A 10,468-nucleotide genomic window follows, 5' to 3' on the forward strand; every position below is an offset into this window, starting at 1 on the left:
AACTTAACAATGGAGGAATCAGCCTGTCACCATATGAGCCCTCTAATAATCGTGGCATTACTAAGAGTGGAACAACCAGACATTTTGGGCCCCCTCATATGATATAATAAAATGCTCACAGTACCTCCATGAAGTGTTCTTGGAGCAACAATTTTTTTAAAATGAACTTGAATATAAACAAGACTCTAGAGTTAGTAAATACGGGAGATAGAGAATAAATTGAATAATACCACAAAGAAGCAAACAGATAACTTCAGAATGTGGGACATTCTTCAGGGCAACTTAACTGATTTCTGCAACTACAGTCTCTCGGTATCTGCAGGGGATTGGTTCAAGGACACCCAAGGACACCAAAATTCAAGAAAGCTCAAATCCCTTATTTAATATGGTGTAGAATTGGCATATAACCTACGCACATCCTCCTGTATACTTTAATTCATCTCTAGATTACTTATAATACCTAGTACAAGGTAAATGCTGTGTAAATAGTTGTAAATGCTATGTAAATAGTTGCCAGTGCGTGCCAAATTCAAGTTTTGCTTTTTAGAACTTTCTGGAATTTTTTCCCTAAATATTCTTGATCCATGGTTAGTTGAATCCTCAGATGCAGAACCCACAGATACGGAGAGCCCACTGTAGTCAACAGCAGTGGATGAAGAAAAAGGGAGAGAGCTGGAACAACAACCAAATGCCACGTGTTTGGATCCTGATTTGAACAATCTGAGAAATTTTATTAAGGAATGGATTTTAGATAATACAAAGGCACTATTTTTAAGTATTCGGTGTGATAATGGCATTATGACTATGATCTTAAAGTTTTATTTTTGGAGATTCATAGGTAAAGTACACAGGAGTGAGATAACGAAGTCTGAGGTTTACTTTCTGAAAGTTCAGCAGAGGCAAAAAAGGTTGCAAAGTTTTTATAATTATAATTACATATAATTGTAATCAGGGTGTAAATGGAGGTTTACTGTACTACCTTGCTATGCTTATATGTGTTTGGAATTGTTTTACAATAAAAATTCAGACATGGAAGAGAGAGAAAAAGGCAAAGAAGTACAAATATATACTAATATGAAAGGACGTATAAACTTTAAAACCTAAAATCCAAAGCTTAGACAAAATCCTAGCTTTCTAGGAGCCCACAAGTTTCAAAGTTTCAAATATCCTATTATGGAGGAAAAACATTCCATGAGAAAATGATGCAATGAAGTGTGTGTGTGTGTGTGTGTGTGTGTGTGTGTGTATTTTTATATTTCTCATTCCTTAAATAGCAGGTAACAAATGTAGTCTTTAGCAAAATGATCGTATAGCCAGATAGGTTCCTAGCAGACAACGCACATGCAATATATGAAATAAATATTTTAATCTTACCGCATTTTTTAGACCCTTAAATGAATAAATATTCATTTAAAAATAGCAGTTAAGAGTTATTGCCAGTGTAAACACCAAACAAATATAGATATGCCCTAGAACAGATGTCTTATTATTAGTTCACTGTAATTGTATACATGGAAATGTAAATGTACCAAACCAAACAAGCACTGGTTTTGGTACCTTGCCCTACATTACAAAATGCCAGATCCCTGGGAATTAGAAGACCTGAGATTCATCCCTCCCCTGCCTCTGACGTATTCTATGACCTTGGGCATGTTCATTCATTTCTCTTGGCCTTGTTCCCCCGTCTATTGAATGTACATAACAATTTCCATCTACTTACCTTGGGGAAATGGTGAGGACTAATGAGAAAACATTGGTGAAGTGCTTTGAGCTCCTCAGGAAAAAAAATATTTTTTCAGTCCTACAGTATATTATTACATTTTTATTTTGACAGAACCACATAAAGTTTCTGATTTTTAGATAACAAACCAAGCTTTATAATCAGCAACAAACACTATGTAGATAACATTTCCTAGCAAGGAATGCCGTCCAAACAACTTTTTAATTGCACTCAGATTCAATTCACCTTTAAACCTCATAGTTTCACTAGAAAGGCTGTGTAAATTGTAATTAAACAGAGAAGATTTTCAAGATTTCAGCTGTTCACTTAAACGTCTAGAATGAAAGGTTTTAAAACCTGAATTCTGGTTGGATGTGACTGTTATAAATTCTGATTTTAATTGTGATAACCACATGGGAGCAGAATAGGTTAAAATTAGTAATTAATTTTAGTTCTTAAACAAAATTACTTTCTAATCTCCCATTGGGTAGTAACGGTGAAAAAATAAAAGTGTGCAGGGAATATTGATTCTTTAGCTAGACTCACTAATGACAGGGATATTCTAAGTTTCCTTCAATTAAGGAAATAAAATATATAATAAATGCATTTTAATATGTCAGCAGTTCATTCTGAGTATTGAAATGCTGAAAAGCACAGATGTACGGTTTTAGTTTAAATAGGAGAGGTTAAAAAAATACTTTTTTTCGTTTTTCACTTTTTAACTCCTTCATCCTCAGTCTATAAATTCAAGGACATTCAGGTAAAGTCAACTACCTGAGGACCGTCCAGTGGTTTCCCGGTGTGCTGCTGATTAAACCCAAACTCCCCACCACAGGCCATAGGCCTTGCTCAGTCAGCCCCCACCCACCTCCTTGCTCTCATCTGCACCCATGCACCCTCGTTCATATTGTTCTTACCTCTGTTCCTTGAACTTGCAGATTTAGTCTTTGCACTTCCTATTCCTTCCAGCAGGATTGTTCTTCCTTCATTTCTTTACATGCCAGCCTCCTTTTCACCATTCAGATCTCAGCTCAAATGTCACCCCTTCAAAGAGGCCTTTGCTGACCCCCTATTGTCAGCAGCCACCTCCCAACCTTACCTCCTAGCACATGACCCTGTTTTGGCATCATAGCATTGATCACTTTCTGATTTTATCTTGTTGATTTATTTGTTTGCTTGTTGTCTGACTCTTCCCTTTCATTCAGCAGGGGCATTCTCTTGTTCACCTCTGTTTCAGGTATATTCCCATAAAAATATTCCAACTATTCAATCCATGCATTCAGAAATTCAGTCACTGCATTGTTCTCTAGCAGTAATCTTCATCTTCTCTTGCCTATCTGTTTTTCTGGAATCTAAGGTTGAAACCATCTAATCCCTAGAAGAATGCTCCAGAGAAGAGAACAGGCAACTCACTTTGCCTAGTTTATAACCCTTTTTTTTTTCCTACATCTTTACTGGAGTATAATTGCTCTACAATGGTGTGTTAGCTTCCGCTCTACAACAAAGTGAATCAGTTATACATATACACATCTTCCCATATCTCTTCCCTCTTGCGTCTCCCTCCCTCCCACCCTCCCCATCCCACCCCTCCAGGAGGTCACAAAGCACCAAGCTGATCTCCCTGTGCTATGCGGCTGCTTCCCACTAGCTATCTACCTTACGTTTGGTAGTGTATATATGTCCATGCCTCTCTCTCGCTTTGTCACAGCTTACCCTTCCCCCTCCCCATATCCTCAAGTCCATTCTCTAGTAGGTCTGTGTCTTTATTCCTGTCTTACCCCTAGGTTCTTCATGACATTTTTTTTTCTTACATTCAATGTATATATATATGTTAGCATACGGTATTTGCCTTTCTCTTTCTGACTTACTTCACTCTGCATGACAGACTCTAGGTCTATCCACCTCTTTACAAATAGCTCAATTTCGTTTCTTTTTATGGCTGAGTAATATTCCATTGTATATATGTGCCACATCTTCCTTATCCATTCATCCGATGATGGACACTTAGGTTGTTTCCATCTCTGGGCTATTGTAAATAGAGCTTCAATGAACATTTTGGCACATGACTCTTTTTGAATTATGGTTTTCTCAGGGTATATGCCCAGTAGTGGGATTGCTGGATCATATGGTAGTTCTATTTGTAGTTTTATAAGGAACCTCCATACTGTTCTCCACAGTGGCTGTATCAATTTACATTCCCACCAACAGTGCAAGAGGGTTCCCTTTTCTCCACACCCTCTCCAGCATTTATTGTTTCTAGACTTTTTGATGATGGCCATTCTGACTGGTGTGAGATGATATCTCATTGTAGTTTTGATTTGCATTTCTCTAAAGATTAATGAAGTTGAGCATTCTTTCATGTGTTTGTTGGCAGTCTGTATATCTTCTTTGGAGAAATGTCTATTTAGGTCTTCTGTCCATTTTTGGATTGGGTTGTTTGTTTTTTAGTTATTGAGCTGCATGAGCTGCTTATAAATTTTGGAGATTAATCCTTTGTCAGTTGCTTCATTTGCAAATATTTTCTCCCATTCTGAGGGTTGTCTTTTGGTCTTGTTTATGGTTTCCTTTGCTGTGCAAAAGCTTTGAAGTTTCATTAGGTCCCATTTGTTTATTTTTGTTTTTATTTCCATTTCTCTAGGAGGTGGGTCAAAAAGGACCTTGCTATGATTTATGTCATAGAGCGTTCTGCCTATGTTTTCCTCTAAGAGTTTGATAGTTTCTGGCCTTACATTTAGGTCTTTAATCCATTTTGAGCTTATTTTTGTGTATGGTGCTAGGGAGTGATCTAATCTCATATTTTTACATGTACCTGTCCAGTTTTCCCAGCACCACTTATTGAAGAGGCTGTCCTTTCTCCACTGTACATTCCTGCCTCCTTTATCAAAGATGAGGTGACCATATGTGTGTGGGTTTATCTCTGGGCTTTCTATACTGTTCCATTGATCTATATTTCTGTTTTTGTGCCAGTACCATACTGTCTTGATTACTGTAGCTTTGTAGTATAGTCTGAAGTCAGGGAGCCTCATTGCTCCAGCTCCGTTTTTCGTTCTCAAGATTGCTTTGGCTATTCGGGGTCTTTTGTGTTTCCATACAAATTGTGAATTTTTTTGTTCTAGTTCTGTGAAAAATGCCAGTGGTAGTTTGATAGGGATTGCATTGAATCTGTAGATTGCTTTGGGTAGTAGAGTCATTTTCACAATGTTGATTCTTCCAATCCAAGAACATGGTATATCTCTCCATCTATTTGTATCATCTTTAATTTCTTTCATCAGTGTCTTATAATTTTCTGCATACAGGTCTTTTGTCGCCTTAGGTAGGTTTATTCCTAGATATTTTATTCTTTTTGTTGCAGTGGTAAATGGGAGTGTTTTCTTGATTTCACTTTCAGATTTTTCATCATTAGTGTGTAGGAATGTCAGAGATTTGTGTGCATTAATTTTCTATCCTGCTACTTTACCAAATTCATTGATTAGCTCTAGTAGTTTTCTGGTAGCATCTTTAGGATTCTCTATGTATAGTATCATGTCATCTGCAAACAGTGACAACTTTACTTCTTCTTTTCCGACCTGGATTCCTTTTATTTCCTTTTCTTCTCTGATTGCTGTGGCTAAGACTTCCAAAACTATGTTGAATAAGAGTGGTGAGAGTGGGCAACCTTGTCTTGTTCCTGATCTTAGTGGAAATGCTTTCAATATTTCACCTATAACCCATTTTAAAGATGAAGTTACTTCTGTCAGAATCAGGGATTAGGAGCTTTTTAATTCACATGCTTCAAACTGATGAGGGAACTTAATCTAGACTAGGCCCTCCATCAAAAGTCAGAGTCCTGATTTTCCCCAATCTGGTCTACATCTGAAGGTTTACTTGCTAATGCAAGCAGTCAATGTAACTCAAGCTTTATTTATAAATGTTCTAGTAGCCAGGGAACCTGTTACTCCTACTTTATTCATTAGCTCAACAAATGTTAATTGAGAGCTTGCTTACTGGTTCCAGAACTTTAGTGGGTTCTTTGCAAGACAAGATCACTTTACAAGAGATATAAAAGTAAACAAGATATTGTATTTGTCTTTAGGGGGCTAACAATCTAGTAGGGGGACCTAGACAAATGAACAAAAAATTAAAATACGAGAGTAAGTATGGGGCATCAGGAGTAAGAAGGGGCACCTTAGTCTAGGGTGGGTGTAATGCTGAAAATGCTTCCTGGGGATCATGGCACTTACACCGAGATCTGAGACTGAGTGTAGTTGATAACCAATATCAGGTGATGCAGGGAAGCCAGAGTGTTCCAAGTGGTGAGTGTAGTATAGACAGAGACCAGGAAATAATTGAGCCCACAAGAAAGAAACTCACTGACTACAGCAAGGTTTGGGAGAAGGGACGATTGGAGGGGATGAAGCTATAGAAATAAGTGGGGACCAGATCATGAAAATTTTATAAAACTAGGTTGAGAAATTTGGACTTAATTCCAAGGGTAGTGGCTATCTAGTACTATCTTTTTATAGCAGGAGAGAGACATGATTAGGTTTGTGTTTTAGAATGATCACTCTAGCCACAATGTGCAGATTGGATTTTCGAGGATAGAGACCAAAGGCAAGGAAGTGATTTGGAAGCTTTTCGCAGTTACTGAGGTGAGAAATGGCCTGGACTGTTAGTGGCAGTGGTGATGGAGAGAAGTGATTTGAGATATGTTAGCAAGTAAAAGCAGCAAGACTTGGCATTTGGATGCGAGAAATGATGGACAGGGATAGATCAAAGATGACAGGTGGCTGGCTTGGGAAACTAGGTCGATGGTAAGGCCATTCACCTAGGTGGGAAACTAAAGATGAGAGGAGGCATGGGAAGAAGATGATAAGTTTTGAATATACAGCACAAGGTGGTTCTGGTATATCCAAATTGATATATCTAGCTGGCAGTCGATCATCTTGGGCTCAGGAGAGGGATCTGAGCAAGAGATGTAGAACGGGGAGCCCTTGGCATAGAGATGGTGGCTGGAGCCACGGAGGTGGGTAAGAGCTACTTTATGGAGGTATGTTGGGAAAAAAAGAATCGGTTAATTTTTTTAAAAAGCAATTGACTTCTTTCTTGAAAAAGGCTAAAAATATATAAATATGCAATCAAAAAGACAACACTGAAGTAGTGTATCATTATTGCTATCAGAATTTACAGGCTTTTAAGTTCAAGGTTAAGTGCCCAAGATTAGGCAAGTATTAAAAGACCATGTGATGAGTAGGTCAGAATATTTTCTTGCACAGGCAATATAGCTAATATTTTATAATAACTGTGAATGGAGTATAAGCTTTAAAAATTGTGAATCACTCTGTTGTACACCTGAAACATAATGTTATACATCAATTATACTTCAATAAAAGAAATCATTAAACAGGAAAAAATAGTTTCTTCTTTTTGGGGAGCTCTGTACTACTAACTGAGGGAGCCCATGCTTTTTCCCATTTTTCTTCTACCTAATGAGCTTCATAAAAAGTGCTTTGAAAAAAAAATGAAAAAAAAAAGTGCTTTGAAATGTACAAATGTGAATTGTATGGGGTATTTCTCCTAAGGTGAAACCTCTATCCTGTCCCTTCTGGGAATTCAGTGCTCCTGTAAACCAGTGAGGCAGCACTCAGGCACACTGTCAAGAACTGAAGTTAACTTTGCTTTGTTCAAAGTGCCATTTTCCAAGATGTTTGTTTACATTTTTGTAAAGAAAAGGGATCCGTAAGATCTGGAGACTTTTGTTTGGGCAAGAAATGTTACAGGTAAAAGAAATAGAAGGAAAACACTGTTCCTGAGCTGTTTTGTTCTTTTCTTGGGCATCACGAGCTTGAGAAGGAAAGAAGAACATTTACTGAACACCCACTAAACAAGTTTTCCACCATTAACAAATTTAATCAATTAGTCACAAAATCTAGTACTATCTGTAGGCTCTCAGAAAGTAATTTCTGTAATGTCCTATTTGTATTAGAATGTGCAGTTAGGTCAGAGGCCCTAATTCATTTTCTGAGATTCATTTCATTTAGAACTCAGAGACCTCAAGCATCGGGCAGAAAAGCAGAAAACGTGTTCAAACCTATTTTTTAAAGTTTATTAATTTTTGTTGATGATGCAGAAAATGTAGCCCTCCCTCTTGTAGAAACATTGGGAAAAAGTGAAAGAAGAAAAGAAAAATTAATCATAATTCTACATCCCAGCAATGTTAATATTTTGCTGTATTTTCTTTCATTTATTTCTTCAAATGAACGTTTGTATGTGTATATGCATGTACTTAAGACAGATTATAATGTATCTGAAATTGTGATGAGTCTCAAAATTGTTGGCTACATTTAATTTCATGTTTGCTTCTTCCTTGTAAAGAAAAAAAATCTTTGTCATCTTAAAATTGAGAAACTACAAGCGTATCATTTTATCAGAATTGAATTTCAACTATTTTATTCAGAGGTAAAAGCATGTGTTCATATTAGGATAAAATACTATAGACTGGAAAGAGGTTATTTAGGAGTATTTTGTGGAGAAGTAGGAGCTATAAGAAAAAGAGTGGTGGTGGGGAGACTGGGAGTTTGGGATTGACATGTACACACTGCTATATTTAAAATAGATAACAGACAAGGACCCACTGTAAAAAATTTTTTTAAAAAAAGAAGAAAAAGAGCAGTGGCGAGCAAAAGGCGATTTTTAGGAAAATTTAATGAAGTTCTAATCAAATACAATTAGATATCCAGGTATTCTTAAACCATAGAATTCTCTAATAGCAGAGCCAGCCTTATTAATACATGTCCTGGACACAAATATACCCTCAACCTAGAGGAAACATTCTAATGTCTTCCTTCCAGGAATTCAGTAAAGACAATATTCATGAACAAAACTATATTAACACAATAAATTAAACTGATAAGATCCCTCTTATCTGATGTTCCTGTCAGGCGAGTCTTCATTACCAAATATGATAATCTTATTTTTCAACACATAAGAAAGAATAGTTCCTCCCTCCTGAATATTCCTCTAATTGACTTAAGTGTTTATCCATTCCGAGATTTGTGCTAAAGTCTGGGGGTACCACCTGTGAGCACATGCATACAGTCCCTGTCTTCTTGGAGGTGAGAGTCATGTGGGAAGCAGGGAAAGTAAAGTAAGTCCAGTGCAGTGAAATAATAGACAATGAAAGGAAGTACAGAATGCTCTGGAAGTAACTGGGAGGGTTTCTTAACCCAGAGTTGGGGGGCTGAGAGGCTTTCCAGGGGATGTGATATCTATGTGAACTCAAAAATAAGGGTTAGCCAGGTGAAGATGGTGTAGTCGACCATTCCAGAAGTAAGAGAGGGCCAAGGATGGGAAGGCTGGAGCACAGAAGTGGGGAGTGGCAAGAGGTGATGATGAACAGGCAGGGACCACATCCTGAAAGGCTGAGGTCTGGACTTCTTCCTAAGAATGATGGTAACATGATTAGATCACTGGCCACAATGTGGAGAACAAATTGGAGAGAGAAAGGACTAAAGATAGAGAGGCCAGTGAGGAGACTGTGGAGGTAACCATGAGAGATTATGTGATGCGCCAGGTTAAGGTAGTTGCAGTGGGAACAGAGAAGACTGGACACATTGAAAGGTGTTCACTTACATTACTTCCAGTCACTTCTGCCTCAGGAATTTTCCTATCTAGGTGCCACAGTGACCAATAGCAAGGAAAAGAAGATAAGTCTGGTTCAAGGGCTTGCCCTCAAATAACAAGTTAGATCAAATAGCGATTTTATTTAGCCATGTTCCTTGTCAAAAGGAACATGTTAAAACAGGATCCAAATTATGTGGAAAGGGAGGGAAATTAAAACCAACAGTCAGATGGATGGGAAAATGTATATAGTCTTTCAAACTTTTGATATTGATTTAAGCAGGAATAAAAGGTTACTATTTTATTAATAATTTCAAGTTGAGTAAGTAATATGTTATAAAATTTCAAATAGTTTCAAAAGGTATGAAATGAAGATCCTCCTTCCCACCTCAACACCTACCTGCTCTTTAGGTCTCCCTCCTAGAGGTAATTACTACCAATTCCTTGTATCTTTTCCCAAAGATGTGCTGTACATAAAGAAACATATGTTATAGCATAGTATCTTTTTAAAAAAATATTTATTTATTTATTTTACTTTTTTGGCTGTGTGCGGTATTAGTTGTGGCACGCAGGATCTTTCGTTGCGGCAGGCGGGCTCTTCGTTGTGGTGCACTGGCTTCTGTCTAGTTGTGGCATGCAGGCTCAGTAGTTGCAGCGTGAGGGCTTGATTGCTCGGTGGCATGTGGGATCTTAGTTCCCTCACCAGGGATCAAACTGGAGTCCCCTGCATTGCAAGACAGATTCTTAACCACTGGACCACCAGGGAAGTCCTTATAGCATAGTATCTTGATATTCGATTTATTTATAAATTTATTTATTTTGGGCTTCATTGCGTTTTTGTTGCTGCATGCGGGCTTTCTCTAGTTGTGGCGAGCAGGGGCTACTCTTCGTTGCGGTGCGCGGGTTTCGCATTGCCGTGGCTTCTCTTGCTGCAGAACACAGGCTCTAGGCACATGGGCTTCAGTAGTTGTGGTGCGCAGGCTTCAGTAGCTGTGGTACATGGGCTCAGTAGTTGTGGCTCGCGGGCTTAGTAGCTCCATGGCATGTGGGATCTTCCCGGACCAGGGACTGAACCCGTGCCCCCTGCATTGGGAGACGGATTCTTAACCACTGCACCACCAGGGAAGTCCTCAATATTTTCTTTAGAGAAGT

Source organism: Delphinapterus leucas, chromosome 3 (assembly GCF_059928025.1).
Source record: "Delphinapterus leucas isolate spDelLeu-1000000601 "Yukka" chromosome 3, BTC_Dleu_Yukka2, whole genome shotgun sequence".
In the NCBI taxonomy this organism is placed as follows: Eukaryota; Metazoa; Chordata; class Mammalia; order Artiodactyla; family Monodontidae; genus Delphinapterus; species Delphinapterus leucas.